The sequence below is a fragment of the Diuraphis noxia genome, unplaced genomic scaffold (assembly GCF_037042655.1).
Source record: "Diuraphis noxia isolate RWA-SAM2 unplaced genomic scaffold, SU_Dnox_SAM2 contig0002, whole genome shotgun sequence".
Lineage (NCBI taxonomy): Eukaryota > Metazoa > Arthropoda > Insecta > Hemiptera > Aphididae > Diuraphis > Diuraphis noxia.
The window spans coordinates 46,623,807-46,647,215 of NW_028301712.1; the positions used below are offsets into that span (position 1 = coordinate 46,623,807).

The following is a 23,409-nucleotide window of genomic DNA, read 5'->3' on the forward strand; positions in this document are numbered from 1 at the left end:
TTTATATCTTAGATTTTGTAATGTATGAGTCAGTTACTTTAAGCTTAACTGGGAATGCTACCATATTATCTGTAAATTATTTTCCGTCTATAAACCTTTACGAGGACTCAGAAATAGCTTTGTTATGTTTACAGTCATTTAATTCATTCCCAAATATTAATGAAAATAATAATACATTTTCGATAGAAATAGTTGACGATGAAAACAATAATGATATGATGCCTATGATGTGTCATATTAAATTGGAAGAGGGATGTTATGAAATTGAAGATATTAATCAACGAATTAAGAAGCAAATAGATGTCTATAATAGTGAAAACTTAACTAAATTAACATTCGAAATTTCGGTTGATCCTAATGATTTCAGATCGTATATAAAATGTAATGGGATACTACACTTTGATATTCCATATAGTATGGCACCTGTATTCGGTTTTAAAAAAAGACAATATAAACCAGAGTATGCAATTCATCGATCGGAAAAAGCAGTAAATTTAAACACAATTAATTCTATAAAAGTATTGTGTAATATAGCTCAAGGATCATTCAGCAACCATCTTCAGTCATTCGATTTACGAGTTTTTCCCGAGTGGAAGGACAGGATCTAAAGTAATTCAGTCACCGCTAAATTTAGTATATTACAAATTGAATAAAACAAGTATTGATTCGATAACCGTTCAGCTAGTTGATCAAGATCATAATCCGATTGATAATTTTGGTGAGGCATTGACAATCGTGTTACATATTAAACGTTACGGATCTGATATGGGATTAAAATTCAATATAAATCCGCTACTTCGGATCAGTTCAACTAGTCATAAGACTAAAGTGGTACCGGTAACATCAAATAAAGTAAAAAAATTGACGTTGAAAAATAAAAAAATTTTGCAAGCTCTAGGTTATCAATTAAAACAGAATGCCTGAAAGTGATATTTTAGATATAAGTTCACGGTACGAGACGGATTCTAAAATAACGAAAATTGAATATCATTCATATACACCGTACACAACATCGTTTAATAATAATGATGAAATACGGATATCAGTACAGCAAACAGATGTTTATCCGTATCTACATGAGAGCTTTATTTATTTAGAAGGAATAATATTTGATTCTGATAAAGTGAAACTGTGTAATAATGGTTATTCATACCTCTTTGAACAAATTCGATTAGAAATAAATGGAATAGAAGTAGATAGTGTTTTATTAGTTTTATTGGAGCGTAAAAAACTAGATTAAAAACACATTATTATATTAAATAATAATTATTATATAACTTAATTATTAAAGCAAATTCACATTTCACATGGTGATGCCAGCGTGTAGCGACTATAGTAATAATATTAAAAACAAATTATAACCTATAAGACTGTTATCAAAATTAGTAATCCAGTCTTATCACAACATCTCCCTATTACAAAAAAAAAATTATTAGAATCTTAATAATTTATAGTTGAACAAAATTTTTTTTTTAAATTACAAATACAAATAATAATAATATAGTTCATAGTAGTAAATAGTTTGACAATTTTTTTTTTAAATACAAATACAAATAATAATAATATAGTTCATAGTAGTAAATAGTTTGACAATTTTTTTTTTAAATACAAATACAAATAATAATAATATAGTTCATAATAGTAAATGGTTTGAACATTTTTTTTTTTTAAAAATACAAATACAAATAATAATAATATAGTTCATTATAGTAAATAGTTTGACAATTTTTTTTTTAAATACAAATACAAATAATAATAATATAGTTCATAGTAGTAAATAGTTTGACAATTTTTTTTTTAAATACAAATACAAATAATAATAATATAGTTCATAATAGTAAATAGTTTGACAATTTTTTTTTTTTAAATACAAATACAAATAATAATAATATAGTTCATAATAGTACATAGTTTAACATAGTATAAATTTTAATTAATACCTAATCTAATAGGTTTTTTAACTACCCTTCCTCTTTGTGTTTTAAAATTAATATTTGTAACTATCTCACTCTTTTGTTTTTCAACTTTCTCTACCTCTTTTTTATTCAATTCATCGTTAACTATAACTTCATCATCACTTTCATTCAAATCCAAGTCATAGCTACTCACTTTCCTCATAAATATTGTATTTCGCCTGAGTATCTTTCCCTTTTCATCTTTCACTAAATAAGATCTTGGCCACTTAGTTTTATTCAGAACAACAGCTTTAGACCATAGTTTGGTAAATTTGTCTTGTAACATAATATGTTAATTTGGTTTAAATTCTTTCTCAACATATGTAGCAGTTTTATCGTACCAGTCTTTTTGTTTTAATTTTTGAATTTTATTATCTTCAGAACAGTCTACTACAGCTGGATTTAAAATTTTTTTATTTATACTATTAGTTTTTGATCTTAAAACTCTACTTTGCAGCATCTGTGCTGGAGACCATGTTAACCCTGCTACAGGAGCGTTTCTATAATTAAGTAAATACAAAGATAAATCTTTATTTTCAATTTTAGCTTTCTTTATTATTTTTTAGCTATTCCTACTGCCTTTTCTGCAAGACCATTACTCTGGGGATAGTTTGGGCTTGATATAGTTATATTAAAATGCCATTCCTTAGCAAAGTTTTTAAATTCTCTACTTCCGCAAGGATTGTTATCACATACAACTTCTTCTGGTATTCCAAACCGACTAAATAATATTTTTAATAATTGTATGACTGTTTCACTAGTTTTATTTTTTATGCTTAAAACTTCTAACCATCTTGAATAATAATCCATAACAACTAGGTAATTGGAACGCTCTACCTCTACTATGTCTATTCCAATTTTTTGAAACGTTAACTCAGGGATTTTATGTTGTAGTAGTGGTTCTTTTACCTTACTGATACTAAACTTCCTACATATTTCACATTTATCAATAAAATTTTTGAAGACATTCCTGGCCAGTAGAAAATGAGTTTACTTTTTTTTAACGTTTTTGTAATTCCTAAATGTGTTTCATGCAATTTTTTAGTTACATAGTTTCTTAGTAGGTACTTTAGGGACAATTATTCTGTTTCCAAAGTAAACTATTCCATTTTCTTTAGTTAATTCATTTTTAATTTTAAAGTAATGTTTAATCTTCCCACTGTCAATCATTTTGTTTGGCCATCCTGTGTCTAAATATTTTAATATTTTACTTAAATGTTCATCTCTATTTGTTTCTTCTCTAAATTTTTCTATTCTATCATTTTTAAATTGTATTTCGACCTCATTAATTGCATGTACTACATCATTTAAATTTTCTTCAGTGTTTTCAACTCTTTGTATATAGTTCCTGCTTAGCAAATCTGCTATATACATGTACTTACCTGGACAATATTTAACATCTGTATTATAAATCAATAGCTTAAGTCTCATTCTTTTCAGTCTATTATTGGGTATTTTGTTTATTTCTTTTTTCATTACTGATATAAGTGGTTGATGATCAGTGAATATTTCAACTATTCTTTGCCCATATATTAATTTGTGAAATTTTTTACATGCAAAGACTATACCCAACATCTCTTTCTCCACTTGAGCATACATCTGTTCTGTTTCACTCATACATCTTGAAGCATAATATACAGGTCTGTTATTTTGTAGAAGACAACATCCTAACGCTTTTTCTGATGTGTCGCACTGAATAGTAAAATTATCTTCCAAATTATAATTACTAAGAGTTGTCATTTCAGTTAGAACATTTTTTAATTTATTAAACGCACTGTCACAATTTATACTCCATGACCACACAACATCTTTCCTCAATAATCCTCTAAGTGGTTCAATTAATTCAGACATATTTGGTATAAATATTCGAAGATAATTAACCATTCCTAGAAATGACTGAAGCTGTTTAGTATTTTGCGGTATTTTTAATTCTACAACAGATTTGACTCTTTCAGGGTCTGGAGCTATTCCTTGTTCACTAAATATCATTCCTAAAAAACGCACTTCACTTTTTTCATACTGCAACTTGTTCAAATTAAACTTAATGTTTAATTTCCTGGCCTGGTCCACTACCTGTTTTAATGCCTCATCATGTTCCTGTTGAGTACTTCCACTAATAAGTATATCATCAAAATACACACAGATATTTTTGATACTTCCAAAATATTTTGAAGTTAATTGTTGGAATATTTCTGGTGCGTTGGCTAATCCAAATGGTAACCTCCTAAATTGGTATGAGCCAAATGGTGTACTGAAAGCACAAAGTTTCATTGACTCACTTTCTAGCTCACACTGATAAAACCCATCTTTCAAATCACATAATGTAAAATATTTTTTGTTTGTTAGTTTATTTCTTACTTCATCAACAGTAGGAATTTGTACCATTTCACGCACTATACACTTATTTAAAGCTCTAGGATCCAGACACATTCTTAGCGACTTGTCTGGCTTCTCTATGACAACCAAAGGATGTTGCCACTCACTAGGCTCCTCACACTTTTCAATAATATTTTGAACACACAATCTCTCAATTAATTCTTTTAGTTTTTTTATTAATTTTATAGGGATTCTCCTAGGATGATTTATAACAGGTATACTATTTTCTTTAATTTTAATTTTAATTTTATCTGGAAATTTTCCAATTCCAGTGAATATATCAATATTCTCTTTAACAAAACGTTTTTTTTTAGTTTCTATTTCTACTTCATGTACCTCATTAAATTTGTATTTTAAAGTCTTACAGTCCTTAAAACCAAGTATTGGCATTCCTTCATAATTAACAATTTAAAAACAACATTTGTCTTACATTTATCATTTTCAATTTGAACATTAATTTTGCCCTGCGATTTCATTGTGAACCCACCAAATGTTTTAATAACAACTTCACTTTTTTCCAATTGTGCTGATTTAATTTTTTTATACATTTCTATTGGCATCACATTTAATTGTGCACCTGTGTCTAATTTTATTTCTACATTTAATTCATTTATTTTTACATTGTCTGTCCATGTGTTACTTGTACCTATTTCAACCTCATCCAGACACAAATATTCATACACTTCATTTTCTTTTTCTACTGTGTTAACCTGATTATTTTCTCTTTTCTCATATTTTTTATTTTCACTTTTAGCTTTATTCTTACACATCAACGCAAAATGATTTTTATTACCACATGTATTACAAATTCTATTATAGGCCGGACATTCATTTATACCGTGTACTTTACCACACTTATAACAATTAAATTTATATGTTTTTACATTACCCTTTTCCTTCGAAATTTTCTTTGAATGTTCTCTTCCAAATTGTTCCGACACATTTTCTTGCTGCTGCTTCCTTCTATGATAATTTGTTGAGTTGAACTTGTTGGCATTTTTCTTCTCAATGACATAAATTTTGTTCTCGCTCTCTTGCACCAATAACTTCCTATTAATTTCCGCTTGCTCAGTTGCTTGACAATGCCGCACGACTTTATCAAGGTTCAGGTCTTCACGAAGCAATTTTCCTTGAAGATCTTTGTCACTAATGCCAAGAACAATCTGCGTTCGCAATAACTTTTCTTCAGACTTTCCAAAGTCACAACTTTTTATGAGATCTCTCTGGTCAGCATAAAATTTATCAAATGTTTCACTTGAATCCTGTTTTCTCATGAAAAATTTGTAATGTTCCATAACTTCATTTCGCTTTGGTGTACAGTACCCTTCTAATTTGTCAAAAATGACATTAACAATTTCTTCTTTTGGGTCAATGTTAAATGTTCTATAAATCTTAACCCCGTCACTTCCAATTAAATTTAATAAACGTGCTACCTGTACTTTTACCGGTTTTGCCGTTGTTTCCGTTGCTTCAAAAAATACCATGACTTCCTCTTTGAATAATTTAAAATTTTCAGCAACATTTCCTGTTAGTTTCAAACAGTCTGGTTTGTTGAATTCCATGATGAACGGTCGTATGTGGAATGTGGAACACTTTAGTTCACTTCAATTTTTATCTTATTTAATCGTAATAATCATAATAAGTTCACGACTGCACCATGTTTTATTAGTTTATTGGAGCGTAAAAAACTAGATTAAAAACACATTATTATATTAAATATTAATAATTATTATATAACTTAATTATTAAAGCAAATTCACATTTCACATGGTGATGCCAGCGTGTAGCGACTATAGTAATAATATTAAAAACAAATTATAACCTATAAGACTGTTATCAAAATTAGTAATCCAGTCTTATCACAACAGATAGCACACGTGTTCTTGGAATTACAAGCTCGCTGAAAGAATTCTTATCTTGTACACCAGATAACTATAATTGTTACGAAAATTCTGGCTGGAATTTTAAAAATGGATCACAAATAACAAACGATAAAGGTGAATTCAGTGCTTGCATTCCATTGAAATATTGGTTAGGTCTGTTTGAAGATTATAAAAAAATATTAGTAAATTCAAGATTGGAATTAATATTAACTCGAAGTCATACTGATTTAAATGCGTTTAGCCTTAAAAGTGATGTAGTTGCTGCTTTAGGTAAAGTTGTATTAAGTAAAATAGTTTGGAAGGTTCCGCATATTACTGTTGATGATGAAGAAAGGTTAAAGTTATTGAAACTTGTAGAAAAAGAAAAAAGTTTGTTTATTCCTTTTAGATCTTTCGAAACTTTTGAATATCCTGAACTCGGAACTACTAAAAAAGTAGTATGGAACTTGAAAACCGCTTCAAAATTAGAAAAACCACGATTTATTATAATTGGATTACAAAAAGGTCGTAAAAATACAATAACAAAAGATTGTAGTATATTTGACCATTGTAGTCTAACGAACGTTAAAGTATTTCTAAACTCGATTGCATATCCGTATGATAATTTGAATTTAGATTTTTCAAAAAATAATTTTACATTATTATATGATATGTATACATCATTTCAAGAATCGTACTATGAAAAAAGTATACGGAACCCTATATTGAGTCCATCTACTTTTCTATCAAACGCACCCATCATAGTTATTGATACTTCAAAACAGAATGATTCGGCAGCAGCCTCAGCAGTGGATGTTCAATTGGAAATTGAAGCATCGGAATCCCTTACAGGTGTAACTGCTTATTGTTTATTAATTCATGATCGTATTGTAGAATATGTACCTTTTACTAGAGAAGTAAGAAAACTTGTGTAATTTTATTGAACAAAATAAAAAAAGTTTATTAAATAATTTGTGTTCTTTACTTGAAATATAATTTTTATAAAAATTAGCGATATTTAACTAAAAAAATTTTAAAAAAAGGGAAAAAATAGTTGATACGGTAAATATTTTTGTGTAAGGGGCAAATAGGTGGACAATCTTGTGTAATCACCGTATTGTGTTACGCGGTAAATCAGTGTGCTCCAAGCGAGAATTTTCCCCTTGAAAAAAAAATTTTACCGTGGAAAAGCTGGCTGTGAACATACAAATATATACTACTCAGTTTTTTAACTGATAACACTAAATTGATAAAGTAGCCAATGGGAACATTGCCGCCCCGTTTTTGTTTACATTGAAAGTGTCCCTTCTGATTTAATCAGTTCTGTGATACTATTGGTAAAGTTAGATAACACTGGGAGCGCTGTATGTCATTATTAAATGTCCGCGAAAGTAGGATAGATTTTACCGCCAAACACTGATTATGAAAAACATTAAGAGTTTATTTTTAGTTTTCGTATATTCGTATTCTTCTTTTGTATTTTGCACCAAGTTTGGATTGCTTATTGATTACAAATGTAATTTAAATATGATTTTAACATTAAGTGACATCTTTTCATATGCTAAATGCACTCCAAACACGAGAAATTGTATTGAAGCCGAAGAAGTTTTGAATTCTAACCAAGTTATTTTGTCTGGAAAACTACTAGTTGAAAATATAAGATAATGTATAATACAAAAATTTAAAGAAAAACAATATCTAATTTCATAACTACCAATCAAAGTTATACTGCTTTATTTTCATAGGACCTAAATATAACCATAAAATCTTTAGTAATTCAAACATCTAAAATTTCTGAAATGCCTCATGAAATTACTGGGAAATTGCTGAAAGCGCAATTAAACAATTCAAAGCAATTTAAATTAGTTATCAAACAATTTTTTTGCTCATGCAAAGCAGGTGCTTCTGAATGTTGTAAGCATACTGTAGCTGTATTATCACATTTAAATAGGTTGGTACAAATTTGCTTGATTTTTAATTTTGCTTTGAGGTAATAAACTTATATTTATACACAGAACTCATTTAGAAGACTTAATCTACCTACCATCGACAGATGTTAAGTGCCAATGGAACAAATTGAAGCAGCCATCATTGCAGCAGTATAAGCCTGTACCAATAAATAAGTTCAAAATGCATATATAGGTACCTAACACAATGTATTTATATATAATATACAGTATGAAAATGTCAACTATTAATTGCTAACTTGTCAAGTCTTGAAAATTATTGCTATTATATATTACTTATAAATTATAACATTAATTATCTTAATCAATAATATATATTTTATGGATATCAGGTGATTATTGTTGTGTGAACAAAATTTGTAGAACACCAAGTGATCTAAATAGTATATCTATTGGTTCAAATGTCATTAGGTATAGTACTTATACATTGTCTTATAGTTTTATTATCTTTCTAGCACATATTGGGTGGCTTTGTATAAATTTATTATTTTTTCTAGAAATGAATTCATTAAAGTTTCTGACACAACAGCTTTATCACTACATGCCCAAGGTAGAAATACTTATTTGGACAATCCAAAATTGGTACCTTGTCCAGTAAATGTGGATTTGTTTCCTATAACTGACCATGTACTTCTTACTGCTGTGGAAGAATATGCAGTATTAAACTTAGGAGATTGCTGCAAGAAAATGATGTTCATACTAATTATGCAGTATGATTTGGTATACATCAGAAAAATAAGTGAAAATAATAAGGCATTTTGGCATAGTACCAGACAATTTAGAATAACAGGCAGCAGATGTTACCAGTTATTTACTTATGGTAAACGTCAACATACCGATGAAGATTGGGCTATAAAAATAAGTAAATATTTTTGGTCTCAAGTATTCACTAACAAGTTTGTGAAACATGGAATACAATATGAACTAACAGCAAGAGATGTGTACATTAAGAACACTGGAAATAATGTTATCACAAGAGGTTTCATTACATAAAAGAAGTGTCCATGGTTAGGCTATTCTCCAGATGGAGTAGTCTTGGATACTTTGAAGCACCCAAAAAAGCTCATAGAAATAAAATGTCCGTTTAAAGGAAGTTTGGTTGGTTTAGCAGAACTATTGAGCAATGTTAACTTTCTAGTTAAAGGAACTTACGGTCAAGGGAAACTTAAAAATAAAGATGCATACTATGCACAAATTTAATTGGGGGTGATAATGTTAAATGTAAATAGTTGTGATTTTATCATATTTGATAGTTTAGAAAAATCTATTTTTGTTATAAATGTTGAAATTAATATTAATTTTTGTACTGAATTATTGTTAAGTTTAAAAATAATTTATTTTGAAAGAATGATACATGAGTCTTGTAACCATAATATTAATGTATGAACAATTTACAGAATAAATACTGTAAAATAGTTGATGATAACGTATTTGTTACAAATAATTTTAAAATTAAAAGGTACCTACTTAAATTGTCTGGTACTATGCCAAAATGCCTTATTATTTTCACTTATTTTTCTGATGTATACCAAATCATACTGCATAATTAGTATGAACATCATTTTTTTGCAGCAATCTCCTAAGTTTAATACTGCATATTCTTCCACAGCAGTAAGAAGTACATGGTCAGTTATAGGAAACAAATCCACATTTACTGGACAAGGTACCAATTTTGGATTGTCCAAATAAGTATTTCTACCTTGGGCATGTAGTGATAAAGTTGTTGTATCAGAAACTTTAATGAATTCATTTCTAGAAAAAATAATAAATTTATACAAAGCCACCCAATATGTGCTAGAAAGATAATAAAACTATAAGCCAATGTATAAGTACTATACCTAATGAAATTTGAACCAATAGATATACTATTTAGATCACTTGGTGTTCTACAAATTGTCACTTGAATAGTAGGTATTGTATCCAAATACAGAACAGTACACTCTACATTTCTTTTTTCCGGTCATGGTCTTTAAAAACACTTACTACCAAATTAAAGAAGAAAATCAACTAACATTAAGTAAATGACAAAAACCAAATATATTATTCAAATGAGAAATCGTAATTTAAACAACACCGTGCATAATATTACTAAATACTAATATTAGTAATATTACGCAAGACCACTAAGTGCATGCAGCATGCGGAATGCGGATTCGAGCAGCTGCTGATGAACTTTTCCTACTTTCAGTAGTATGATTATTGTCCACCAGAATGCGTAGGCTTATCTGCACTTACCAATCTAGCCCGGGGCGCATGATTTCCAAACCTATTAGAGTTGTGAGTACAGTGGATCTGATTGGCCCATATTTTTATGGCGGTAAATTCAAAACTATAAAATCAAATAACATTGTATAAATGTGTATTATTATTATGTATTTTGTGATATAATTTAATAATATTAAATATTATATTATATTATTATATATTATATATATTATATTATATTATATATATATATATATATATATATATATATATATTATTATATATATATTTATATATATAAAATGCAAAAAATACAATATAAAATGTCAAACATTACAGTATAAAATGCACTTAAAAAGGTTTTTAATTTAATTTTTATATTTATATCGATATTATAAGATATTATACAATAGTTCATTAGTACATTACATTTTACATGTATAATGTAAATAATGTAAATTTTACATCAATAATGTTGATTTTGATTTAAATTTCACATGAAACATTTTTTTAAATTGTGTAATACTTACAAAGCTATGTTTCACAATCACCAGAAAAAAAATGCACTTGCCTACAAACTCACAGCCCTAATTATAATATTTATTTTGTTTATAATATTTAGATATTAAAAAAGCATAATAGGTGATTAGGTACTGATTATTATAAAAAAAAATGTGGTAGGTACTCATTTTCCTTTGTAGGTACTCTTCTATCCACCTATATTTTAGATTCTTTTCTCTAATTCTGTTTATTTTTATAATACATTATTATTCACTATTCTTTATTCAGTAATCTTGTATCTTAACATTTAATAAGCGTTTAATTTTTTTTTTCTAGTTGTAGCCAGGTATATTTATTGCAAGTTGTTTACCATATTTAATTGTATATTATATTATTAAGAAGTAAATGTAAACACATAATATTTATTCATTATAATACAACTTATTAGTAATTTCAAACTTCAAAAGTATTTACATTTAATGAAAGCCAAATAGGTAATCATTATTATTATAATATCAGAAATTTAATTAAAATTATATTATAAATAAAACATAATATGAAAGCTTTAAAATAATTGAACCATTCTTGTCTAATTATATGAAAAATAAAAATAATGTTAATACATATTACATAATAAATAAAAATTATACATTTGTTTCATCTCAAAACAGTCAAAACTATAAAATCAAATAATAATAATAAAACGATCAAACAATTAAAATAATAAGTGACAAAGTGTAATATAATATAATAAACAAAAAATTAAACTTATAAAAGATTAACTATTGTGAGATTAATGTTGCTTTCCTAAATTTATATTTTGATTGGTACAATATTCAATTGAATGAGGTGCCTTTTTTTTGTTCAATGGTATGTTGTCAATAGATAATGGTACTTTTCTTTTATTATAGCCATGCTCATGTACTCTGCTTTCTTTTGTTGGTCTTCCTGCTGTCTGTACCTTTCGTCCTCCGAGGCATACTTTTCTTCTGGAAATTGTTGTAGGTTGTACTCCAATTACCTTGGATCCTTGTAGATTTTTTCTTGATTTAATCTGTGGAATTCCAGCACCATTGTATTTTTTTTTTTTTTTTTTTTTTTTGTAAGGAGAACCCGCGGCAACATAGGCCATTGGGTGTGGGGTGGTACGGTAGAGATTATTTTTGTATATTTGTTTGTAGGTTTTTAATTGGGTAGGGTTGTAACACGTGTTTGTGTAAGTGTGGCAAGGATATGTTGCTAAAAATCCCGGGTGGTCACCCATCCGGGAGCTAGCAACTGCGGCCGGTACGTACGCTCAGTGCGTTTCCGCAGATTGAGCGTACGACCGCGCCTCACCAAGCCACCATTGTATTTTCCAAAAGTATGTAGTGCGCTTATAAGACCAGAGTCAGTTTTTATATTATTAAATAAAGTAATGAATTTGATTATAGGCTCTTGGAACAATTGACTATCAATAGTTAATTTATTTTCTAAAACATTAAATATTTGTTTCAAATTGTCTACAACCTGAACTACAGGTTCGTCAAATGGTTGTGATGTTGTATTTTGTTTTGCATAATTTGATTCAGTACATTGTTCTGTAATATTTTCTTCATATGCAGTAGGTTCTTCAGTAGGTTCTTGTTCTATTACTTTGTTTGTGTTCTTAATAGATAAATCATCACACCACGTTTTGTCATCTATATGTTTTCCAGTTGCAATAAAATATAATTTATTTTTCATTAAATTATCATGTATAGGAAAAAATTGTTCAGATGTTAAATTAAATTTTTTTACAACAGCATATTGATGTTTACATGGAGCCCCATGTTTACCAATTACACAGGTACAATTTCCAATTTTATAGTCCACATAATATTCTTTACAGTTTGAGTCAACTTTATATTCTTGATTATTAATCTTACTAACAACTAACTTTTTTATTTTATTTTCATCGATGAAGTACTTCATTTTTGTGTATCCTTCAAATCTATTATTAACTATATCAATTAATTTTCTTTCATAAAAGCTATCAAATATTTTAGTTAAAATATCAAATAGTTGTACAACACTGAATGCTTTTGTTCTTTTTAATATTTTATCTTTTAAAAGTTTTATAGATGATTCACTATAATTGTTTGTGTGATTATTTCTGGTCATTAAATTATTTCGATAAAACATAGCCCATTCTGAAGCTCTAACTTTATAGTCGTATAAGTATTTAATATACTTGGGATACTTTTTTGTGACAACTGACAACACCATTTCTTCAAAATGTTTCTCAAAAAGTTCTTTGGTTTCACTATTTAATGTCTTACTGAACATTCGGTATAAACACTGACGATCATTTTTATCAATGTTGTGTTTACTGTCCCAAATATACCGCCAAATTGCTTGTAAAACATGGAATTTACATAGCAAGAGGTTTGAATTAGGAAATGCTTTTCTTAAGCTATTTCGCTCAGCAGTTGAATCGTCTGTGATAATTATTTTGGGTGAAAATTTGTCCACGCCATTTAATTTCTTAAAAAGTTCAAGACCCTGATAAATATTGTTTTCTGTTTCAGAAAACGTAACAATAATTCCCACAGGTAAGGCTCCTGCAACTGACGGTACTAATAATAAAAATACTCTACTATTATGTCTGTCCATATTTCCAGAGCTATCCATAAACATTATTTCATGGGATGTTCTTAATTCAATTAATACTCTTTTCATAAGAGGGCTACAAATTGCTAATATTAAGGATCCAGAATCTTCTTTCAACATAGCACACTCCATTTTATTAATTTCGTTATATTGTTCGATACATTTTTTCAAACAAACAACCATTTGTTCACCAGATGGTGCCCCATATTGTTGTTTAAAAATTTTATAATATAAATCATAGCACCACTTCCTAGTAGGACACTTTGAACCATCTGCTATAATTTTAAAATATTCATCACCATGCTTACTTTGTAAATCAATTTTATACATTTCTAAAGCAGATGAAGGAGAATGATTGTTGGAGTAATACTCAGAAAAAATAGTTTCCAACTCCTCAGTAGGATGCCTATGTCTTAAAGCCTCAGCATTATTCAGAAGATGGTTATGTACAAAATATATATCTATTTCACATGGATATTCCTTTAAGTATATATCTTTGCTTCTGAAAAATAACAATTATCATTATAAATATAAGTACCTATAATTAGTACACAATTAAGAATTTCATTTCACAATTTTTTATTTTTATAAATAAATACTAGTAAATTTTTTTTTATAGGTCTTGATATATAAATTTCTGCTTCGACAACTAAGGCTATTAGCATTATATTTGTATATACATTTAAATTTTAATGATAAGTTATTCAATTAAAAATTACTAATAATTAACAACTTTGAACGACATACATTTTTAGCAACCATATTAATTGTTACCAAAACCAATTAGTATTAAATGTCAAATAAGCTATTTAAATATACTCTGTAATATAATATTATTTACATAATAATTAAAAATCCTAGTTTAATAGATCAACATTTAAATGCATATTTTATAATAATATATATATTATATATATATATTATACCAACAAATAAGTGAATATTATTTTACCTTTTCATGTTGCTCTGCTTTACAGTAATGGTGAATCTTGCTGTACATGATGTATGTTTTGCATGAGGCTTAATTGTTTTCGAATTTGGTCGAGTATTGTGATGGCAATGATATCTCTTCTGAAATCGAGGAAAATATATGTGTTTATTATATAGGTATTTTGTAAAGGTAGGTAATAGGCAAGTATAGAATACTTAACAAGACAAATTTCATCTGTAAATACTTACTTTAAACACTAATTTTTGCGTATTTTCAGGAAAAGAACCACTCACAGAATAAGTTGTTAAACTTAGTAATTCAAACTCTTTTTTCCATTCAATAGCATTACTTTTATTATTAATTGATGTACGCAATAAACAAGAAAAACCATTATCCACATTATTTATTTGTAATATTAACGAGCGATATTGTGGTGGTAGTATCTGTGATATCTAGACATAAAATAATTTTAAGTATCTCTATAAAAAGATATAAATATATGTAGGTATTTCAAACTTAGGTAAATGTGTGTACTTACTTTACATTTCAGCTCACTCGACACCAAAGAACAATTCTCATGAAATGTATGCATCATATATTTATATAATGAGGGTAATTTTAAACAAACATAATAGTCAATAGGTATAGAAACCCAAAATAATATTGATTTGTGAATTCAATCATAAGATCCAAATTTCATATCAAATAATGTGTATTTTTAGATTGTTAATAAGAGCTTTGCAGTGTAGTTTTAAATGTTATCCTTATCACAAAAAACATTTAAAAAAACAATAATTTATTATTATTTGATTTTATAGTTTTGACTGTTTTGAGATGAAACAAATGTATAATTTTTATTTATTATGTAATATGTATTAACATTATTTTTATTTTTCATATAATTAGACAAGAATGGTTCAATTATTTTAAAGCTTTCATATTATGTTTTATTTATAATATAATTTTAATTAAATTTCTGATATTATAATAATAATGATTACCTATTTGGCTTTCATTAAATGTAAATACTTTTGAAGTTTGAAATTACTAATAAGTTGTATTATAATGAATAAATATTATGTGTTTACATTTACTTCTTAATAATATAATATACAATTAAATATGGTAAACAACTTGCAATAAATATACCTGGCTACAACTAGAAAAAAAAAATTAAACGCTTATTAAATGTTAAGATACAAGATTACTGAATAAAGAATAGTGAATAATAATGTATTATAAAAATAAACAGAATTAGAGAAAGGAATCTAAAATATAGGTGGATAGAAGAGTACCTACAAAGGAAAATGAGTACCTACCACATTTTTTTTTATAATAATCAGTACCTAATCACCTATTATGCTTTTTTAATATCTAAATATTATAAACAAAATAAATATTATAATTAGGGCTGTGAGTTTGTAGGCAAGTGCATTTTTTTTCTGGTGATTGTGAAACATAGCTTTGTAAGTATTACACAATTTAAAAAAATGTTTCATGTGAAATTTAAATCAAAATCAACATTATTGATGTAAAATTTACATTATTTACATTATACATGTAAAATGTAATGTACTAATGAACTATTGTATAATATCTTATAATATCGATATAAATATAAAAATTAAATTAAAAACCTTTTTAAGTGCATTTTATACTGTAATGTTTGACATTTTATATTGTATTTTTTGCATTTTATATATATAAATATATATATAATAATATATATATATATATATATAATATAATATAATATATATAATATATAATAATATAATATAATATTTAATATTATTAAATTATATCACAAAATACATAATAATAATACACATTTATACAATGTTATTTGATTTTATAGTTTTGAATTTACCGCCATAAAAATATGGGCCAATCAGATCCACTGTACTCACAACTCTAATAGGTTTGGAAATCATGCACCCGGGGCATCGGCAGTTGTCCGAAAAATGATAAGAGAGAGAAACTTGATAAGACTCCGAAAGCATGGAGTTATTGCCAACCATCGGACAAAAAAATCTCTATTTTAAAATTGATAAAAATTATATTATATTCAACATATATACAAAAATTATATTATTCTCCACATATACATAAAAATTATATTATACTCTACATATATATAAAAATTATTATTCTACATCTGAAAATCTTTGTTTGACTTGGACATTAAATTATTATTTAAAATGGATGTACCAACAAATAACGGTAAATATTATTATTATAATATTGATTTTTTTATACATTTTTTAAAAAAATTATTTTGAAAGTTTGTTTAGATATTGTAAATCATGACCATGCCTATAATTTTACCAATCAAGAGCATGGTAAGAATTAAAGAATTTAATTAACATTTGACATAAATAATCATGATTATAGATGTATAGACTCAAAATTAATAATATATATAATGACAGTGCCGTACCCAGGATTTGTTTTCGGGGGGGGGGGGGGGGGGGGGAAAGTCATTTCCTGCAACACCTGACAATATTGAAGATCTTCACATATTACTAATGGCAAATAGCCAATATACATCAACACTGCAAAATCCATCAAATAAGTAAATTAATATTTATTCCTTAATCTAAGTAGTTTAAATATCAACAACTTTAAATTTTAATAGGTTTTATCAAGGTCCTTTATTAATAAACCAACAAATCAAAGGTTTAATTTTTTGCAATACAACTAATATTCAACAACTAGGACCAGAATTATTAAGAAATGTATGTAATGTTTTAAACCTTAAGGCTAAAATTATATTATGATAATTATTTAAGTAACTATTAATTAAAATATTAGGTTCAGGTAGCAGGATGTGATGGGACATTTAAAACAGTGCCAAAATTAAAAAAAAAAAGATGCATACCAAATATTTACTTTCCAAATAATTTATAAAAATGTGGTAAGGCATAAATATTATAATCAATGGGCAAATAATTAAAAATCATAACAATAAATAAAATAAGCAATTATGTAATAATGGCATAATGCACATACTTTGTTGTAGAGTTTTCCATTGGTGTACGCAATATTGTCAGGAAAGACCGAAGAAATATATGTTGAGTTGCTGTCATATATTAGAAATGTGTTACCATTAACATATAGCCAACTCACAATTATAACGGATTATGAATATGGATTGATGAATGCAGTGAAAACAGTATTCCCTGAAAGCGATCATCAAGGATGTTATTTTCATTTTTGCCAGGTACCTAATACCTATATAAAATTAATTTCAAACACTTAAGTTTTTTTTTTTTTTTAATGGCTATGAAAGTATACCTATTCGATTAATATTTTATTTTTTTAGGCAATAATACGTTTTGTTAGAAATAAAAAAACTAGCATATACCACTTAATTACAAAAAATCCAATAGCTGCCAGAGTGTTAAGAATGGTAATTTTTGAATATTAAAACTATAAAATAGTACTTTTCTTAATTTAACAAAAATTTAATTTAGATTCATTACTTACAGGTTTTAGCTTTACCATATTTGCCTGCTGTAAAAACTGACGATATCCCATCAATGGAGGATGGATTTCAAACAATTGTTGATTACGTTAATCAATTTCCCAATTTGATGATGTGTTTTGAACATTTTTTATATGATTATATTTGGAGATATTGGTTTGAAACGATGGGACCTACAGCAATAACAGTGTTTAAAAAAGATATCCGAACATATAACTTTGTTGAAAGTTACCACGCTTCATTGTTAAGGCTCATCAAACCTCATCCCAAAGTGTGGGAATTCCTTAGTAGGATTTAACACTAATTATTAATTTTGTTCTAAATGTGAATTAATAGTGGCAGTTTACTATGTACCTAAAACAGTAAAATGTTTTTATTGCACGGTAAAGGTAAATATATTCCACGGTAAAGGCAAAGTATATTTTAACCAAAATTATATTAATATGTTTATTGAATTAAGTTGTTACCTAACCTAAGGATGTACAATGTACATGGTATAAGTAAGTCTAAAATTGTATTTTTAATTTTTTTTTTTATTGTTTTTGTGAGTTAATTACTAATAATTTTGTTGAGTATAGTATGAATCTGCAATGTTTTTATTGCAAGATGTTCCACAATAATGGCAGTGTATTTAAACCAAACTTATATTTATATGTTAATTGTATTAATTTGTTACCTAACCTAAGGTATAAGTAAGTCCAAAATTGTATTTTGTTTTAATTGTATTTAAAAATGTATTATTTTATATTTATCTTTAGGAAATGACAATTACTTAATCTAATTAATTTTTAAATTCTTTACTTTATTTATAGACCAACTACTGTTCTTAGAAAATCAGTCATTTGTGGAATTCAGACAACTGCAACAAAATTTGAAGGTTAGAATTAAACTTAAAGTTTCTTGAAAATTATAAATTCTTGTCATTCATACCCTTTGAATATTTCATAGATTCGAAATGGTGTTCCAACAAGGGCAAGAACAGCCAATACTGAAGTAATTAAAGATTTTTTGGTAGACTACACTCAAGACTTAAATTCAGATCGCCTCTTATCTTTTTTGAGACGTGCAGGACACAGAGTAGATGGTTATATTATACAAGAGATATGTTTAGGTTCTTATCCTACTGTAGAGGTTTGATATTTTCAGCATTCACCCACCTACCTACAACAAAAACTTACCTAATTTTACAATATTTTTGACAATTATTATAAAAGTATCTTTTACAAGACTGTGTCTTTCATAATATTATAAGAATTATTTTGTAAATTAATGTTTCATATTAAATATAATTAAATAAAGGGATTTTAATAATTTGTACGGTCTTTTTACTTCATATCGTATAAATAAATACTTTATGATCTAAATGTTATATTTATATATTTAATGTTTTCAGAAAATTTTTATTAATCATGAAGAGTTGAAATAAGACTTGTTCAATGTTCGTTCCCGATAATCTATCGAATTATCCTACGTATTTACATATTATATTATACAGCTTTTACATGTACGAGTATTTCTTAATTTCACATGAGCCTTATAAAATCGAATAATTCAAATATTTACTCACGTAATTTTGACGTCTCTAAATGAATCGTATATTAGTAGGATTGTAGGAACCTGCACGTACCACTACGACTTACGACAGTGTTCCAAAAGCAAATGAAATTGTTATCGAATATCGATAATGAAATCATTTTATTTATGATAATAATGTCCATTATGCCTGATGAAAATAATATAATGTTATTGTATTAATGTTATAACTTATAATATTAGCACATGATAGTGTTCTTGTAGGGTGATTTAACGCTGCGTCGCTGTTTAATTGTTATCGGCCAACATTTTTATTTTTAGTTAAACGACAACAATAATCAATTGTAATCATTTCAAAAATCAAATAACAATTTTAAAAATATAGACAGTATAAAATGATAAAACGTAGGATTATTATTTTCCGTATTAAATTGGTCTTTAATATATTATTTAATTCAATAAATTCTTGAAATTACAATCGGCAATCAGTGGGTAAACATCTTACATCTATTAATAGTCTGGCAATAGTATTTAATAATATAATTATTATCAAAAAATATAAGAATTATCATTTAGTTGATCAGTGTTACCCTACAAACAAACAAAAAAGTTTTATAATATAATTTTTTTAAATTGTATGTTGGCAATAACTTTAATGGTACCGTCATTCGACTTGAGTTCTTATCATTTTTCGGACAACTGCCTACGACCCATCTAGCCCAATGATTAGTCGATGTTGTTGGTGTTTGAGACATTCAGTGATTATGTGTTTCATAGTTAGTTGGACACTGCAGGCTTCGTATAGCCCAACCCTCTTAGGATCCTTTATCATTAGGTAACCGTGCGTAAGTCACGTATATCCAATTTTCAATCGGTGTAGTACCATTTCTTCTTTCTTTTTTAATGAATTATTAATCCATCTGGTAGTACCAAGCCCGGATTAAGGGGGGGCATGGGGGGTCCAAGTCCCCGGGGCCCACGAGTGTAAAGGGCCCATAGTCTTCTCGGCTTAAAATTACATCGAGTGATAATTTTCACTTTTTATAGTACCTACAAGAATATTTTTATTTTTTTATTGGTTGAACTAACATGCGATGGGGCCCGTCGACCGTGTTTACCACCTATAGCATGGTAAGTGGGGACACATAGGACACATGTGGGGATAAAAAATATAATGCAAAGGTGTTGTTGAAGAAAAAAGAAACAGGCTATTTGTGTCTATTTTGGAATGACATATTACAACATTTTAATAAAATATCTATTGATTTACAAAGCAAAAACAATGATATTTTAAAAGCTGTGAATTTGTTGAAAAGTTTAAAAAATGTTGTTTCAAGTTTAAGGGATTTAAACATGGTCTATGAACGTAGGGTTGGAGAGTTTTGCTCACAAATAAGTATCATATATAAAGATGAAAATAAAAGAAAAATTATAAAAAAATTTCCTGATGGTAACAATAAAACTTTAACTGCACTTAGTGGTATTGATAAATTTCGGGTTGAAACATATCATGTTATAGTTAATAAATATTGCTCAGAACTGGACAAAAGAATAAATGCATGTAGTGTAGTGGTTGAAAATTTTTTATTCTTAACTAGACTACATGTTGAGTCTACTATTGATGTTGAGGAAAGTGTTAACAAATTCATCAGTGTATAATATAAAGATGATATTGATGATTCAATAAAGTATGAAATAATACATTTCAAGCAGTTTTGGGATCAGTTAAAACCAACATTTGATGGAAGTGATGTACTCAAGATATTTTAATGGATGACTGAATGTAATGTTATTAATATTTTCCCTAACATTCATATTGCTTTAAGAATATATCTTACCGTTCCAGTTGCTAATTGTACTGCTGAGAGAGCATTTTCGAAGTTGGCCAGAATTAAAAATAAAAATAGATCTTCTCAAACACAAGATAATTTGTCATCATTAATGATTTTATCAACAGAAAATGATGCTCTTCAAAATTTAAGCTTCGATAAAACGTTAGAAATATTTGCTACTCAAAAAGCTAGAAAAAAAACTGTTACTTAAACAATACTTAATTTTATTTGTAAATATATGTTTGTTTTTAATATTTACTACCGAAGTACTTCTTTTTATTGTTTTGAGCATGGGGGCTTGTAGTTTCCATGTGTTGAGGCATTTATTGTTGGTAATTCCATTTATGCGCTTTTTAAGGTCGTTGTAGGACGGCCCTGGTATAGTCTTAATTTTGGAATTTGTGGCAATTTGAGATCTTGGCTTGTTTGTCGGATAGTTCATTTTCTTCAAGGCGAATTTGCCCGAGAATCCATGTGAGAGTGATTTATTTGTTCTTGGATAATGCTTCATTTAATTTATTCATTATTTTTATTGCACTGTCAACGGATTTGAACTGATTTTTCTATGCAAATTGAGTGTATCCAGGGTGTCACCGCATATTATATGGTAGGGTGCTCATCGTCTATGATTCTTTTAATAGGTACCTCTATAGTGTCGCTATTGCCTTGGTAGTGTATATTATGGTGCATCAGTTTGATAACTTAAATAATACGTTGTTGTTTCTATATAGTATTGAGATCCGTACTTGGTCTTGTATCTCAGATGGGTCTGTATAAACTTCTTGGTATTCTTTATAGTTTTCTAATATGCAAGTATTTTTTAAGTATGTTTTAAAATACTAATTAAATGTAACATAGTCTTACAAGTCACATAGTATGGGTTGTTGTCCTTGTCTTGATAGTACTCATCATTGTCTGATAATTCATCATCTGAATAGTGAATAGGTATTGTCAGTATAGGTACATAAGACAAAAAGTTGGAGAAAATATACAACATTTTGATAAGCTGCACAACAACTATTTTGTAATATAATATAATATGAGCTAACCATTTGGTAAATTGAATGTACTGTAGCTAATTTTAAAGAAGTAAGCATGTTGTAAAATATAAATTGAGTTTCTTACATTTGATTACTTTTATTTAATTTTTTGTTAATATTTTATCAAAAATGAACTAATATAATAATACAATACAATTACAATAGTATACCTAGGTACCTACTTAAATAACAAATAGGATGTATTTAAAACAATTTTTTTTTAAGAATATAACTATTTACTACTAATTAATTATAATGTAAGTAATCTTTTTAACTATTTAAAAATAAAACTCACATTTTTCTCCGGTGCTGGTCAAATGTTCGTGGTTTTTTTTGTATGACGCCTATGGACGTCGAATTTAGGAAAAAAAAGCAAGTGAATAAAAAGCAAAGGAAAAAAAAGCAAGCGAATAAAAAGCAAAGGGAAAAAAAGCAAGTGAAAAAAAAGCATATGGAAAAAAAAGCGAAAACCAATTATTATTATTATAGGTATAAGTTATTACAAATAGTTTGTTGAAAAAAATCAAATAAAAATAATTCATTAATTAAATATATTATGTATATTATAATAAGTCATAAGTGTAGGTATGACATACAGACTGAAGTCTGAAATATTATATTTGGGTAATTTTAAATTTTTATAATCTATAATCGGTGTGCGATTTGGAAACACGTTGCTGTCGTAAGCTATCCGAGCTGCAGCGATAACAAAAATATTGACGAGTTATTTCCAACGATTTTTAAATTGGCAACCGATAAAACGGGTAGTAGGATCCGACACTTATGTCATTAGAATATGACAATAATTATCATCAATATCATCATTGTCATAATTTGGTAAATTGGGGGGTTTGTAAATTAAATTGAATCCCAAATGACCCTAACTCTGTAAATTGAGTCCCAGGTAAAAATAGGTAGTAGGCGAGGCCCAGAAAAAATAAGGTAGTAGGTAATTTGAGTCCCAGGGAAAAACGATTTATATGCATTTAAAATTTAAAAATATGCACTATAAAATTTTTATTTGTGATTTGTGGACAATTCATTGACTGCATGTATATGATTTTGAAAATAGCAATATGCATTTTTTTT

The 23,409-nt window shown here is 27.4% G+C and overlaps 2 pseudogenes; both read left to right on the forward strand.

The window, feature by feature from the left end:
- Positions 1-20: 20 nt before the first annotated feature.
- Positions 21-1,240, forward strand: LOC149058564 (uncharacterized; annotated as a pseudogene).
- A 15,716-nt stretch (positions 1,241-16,956) lies between these two features.
- LOC149058565 (uncharacterized) lies at positions 16,957-21,491 on the forward strand (annotated as a pseudogene).
- The last annotated feature ends 1,918 nt before the right edge of the window (positions 21,492-23,409 follow it).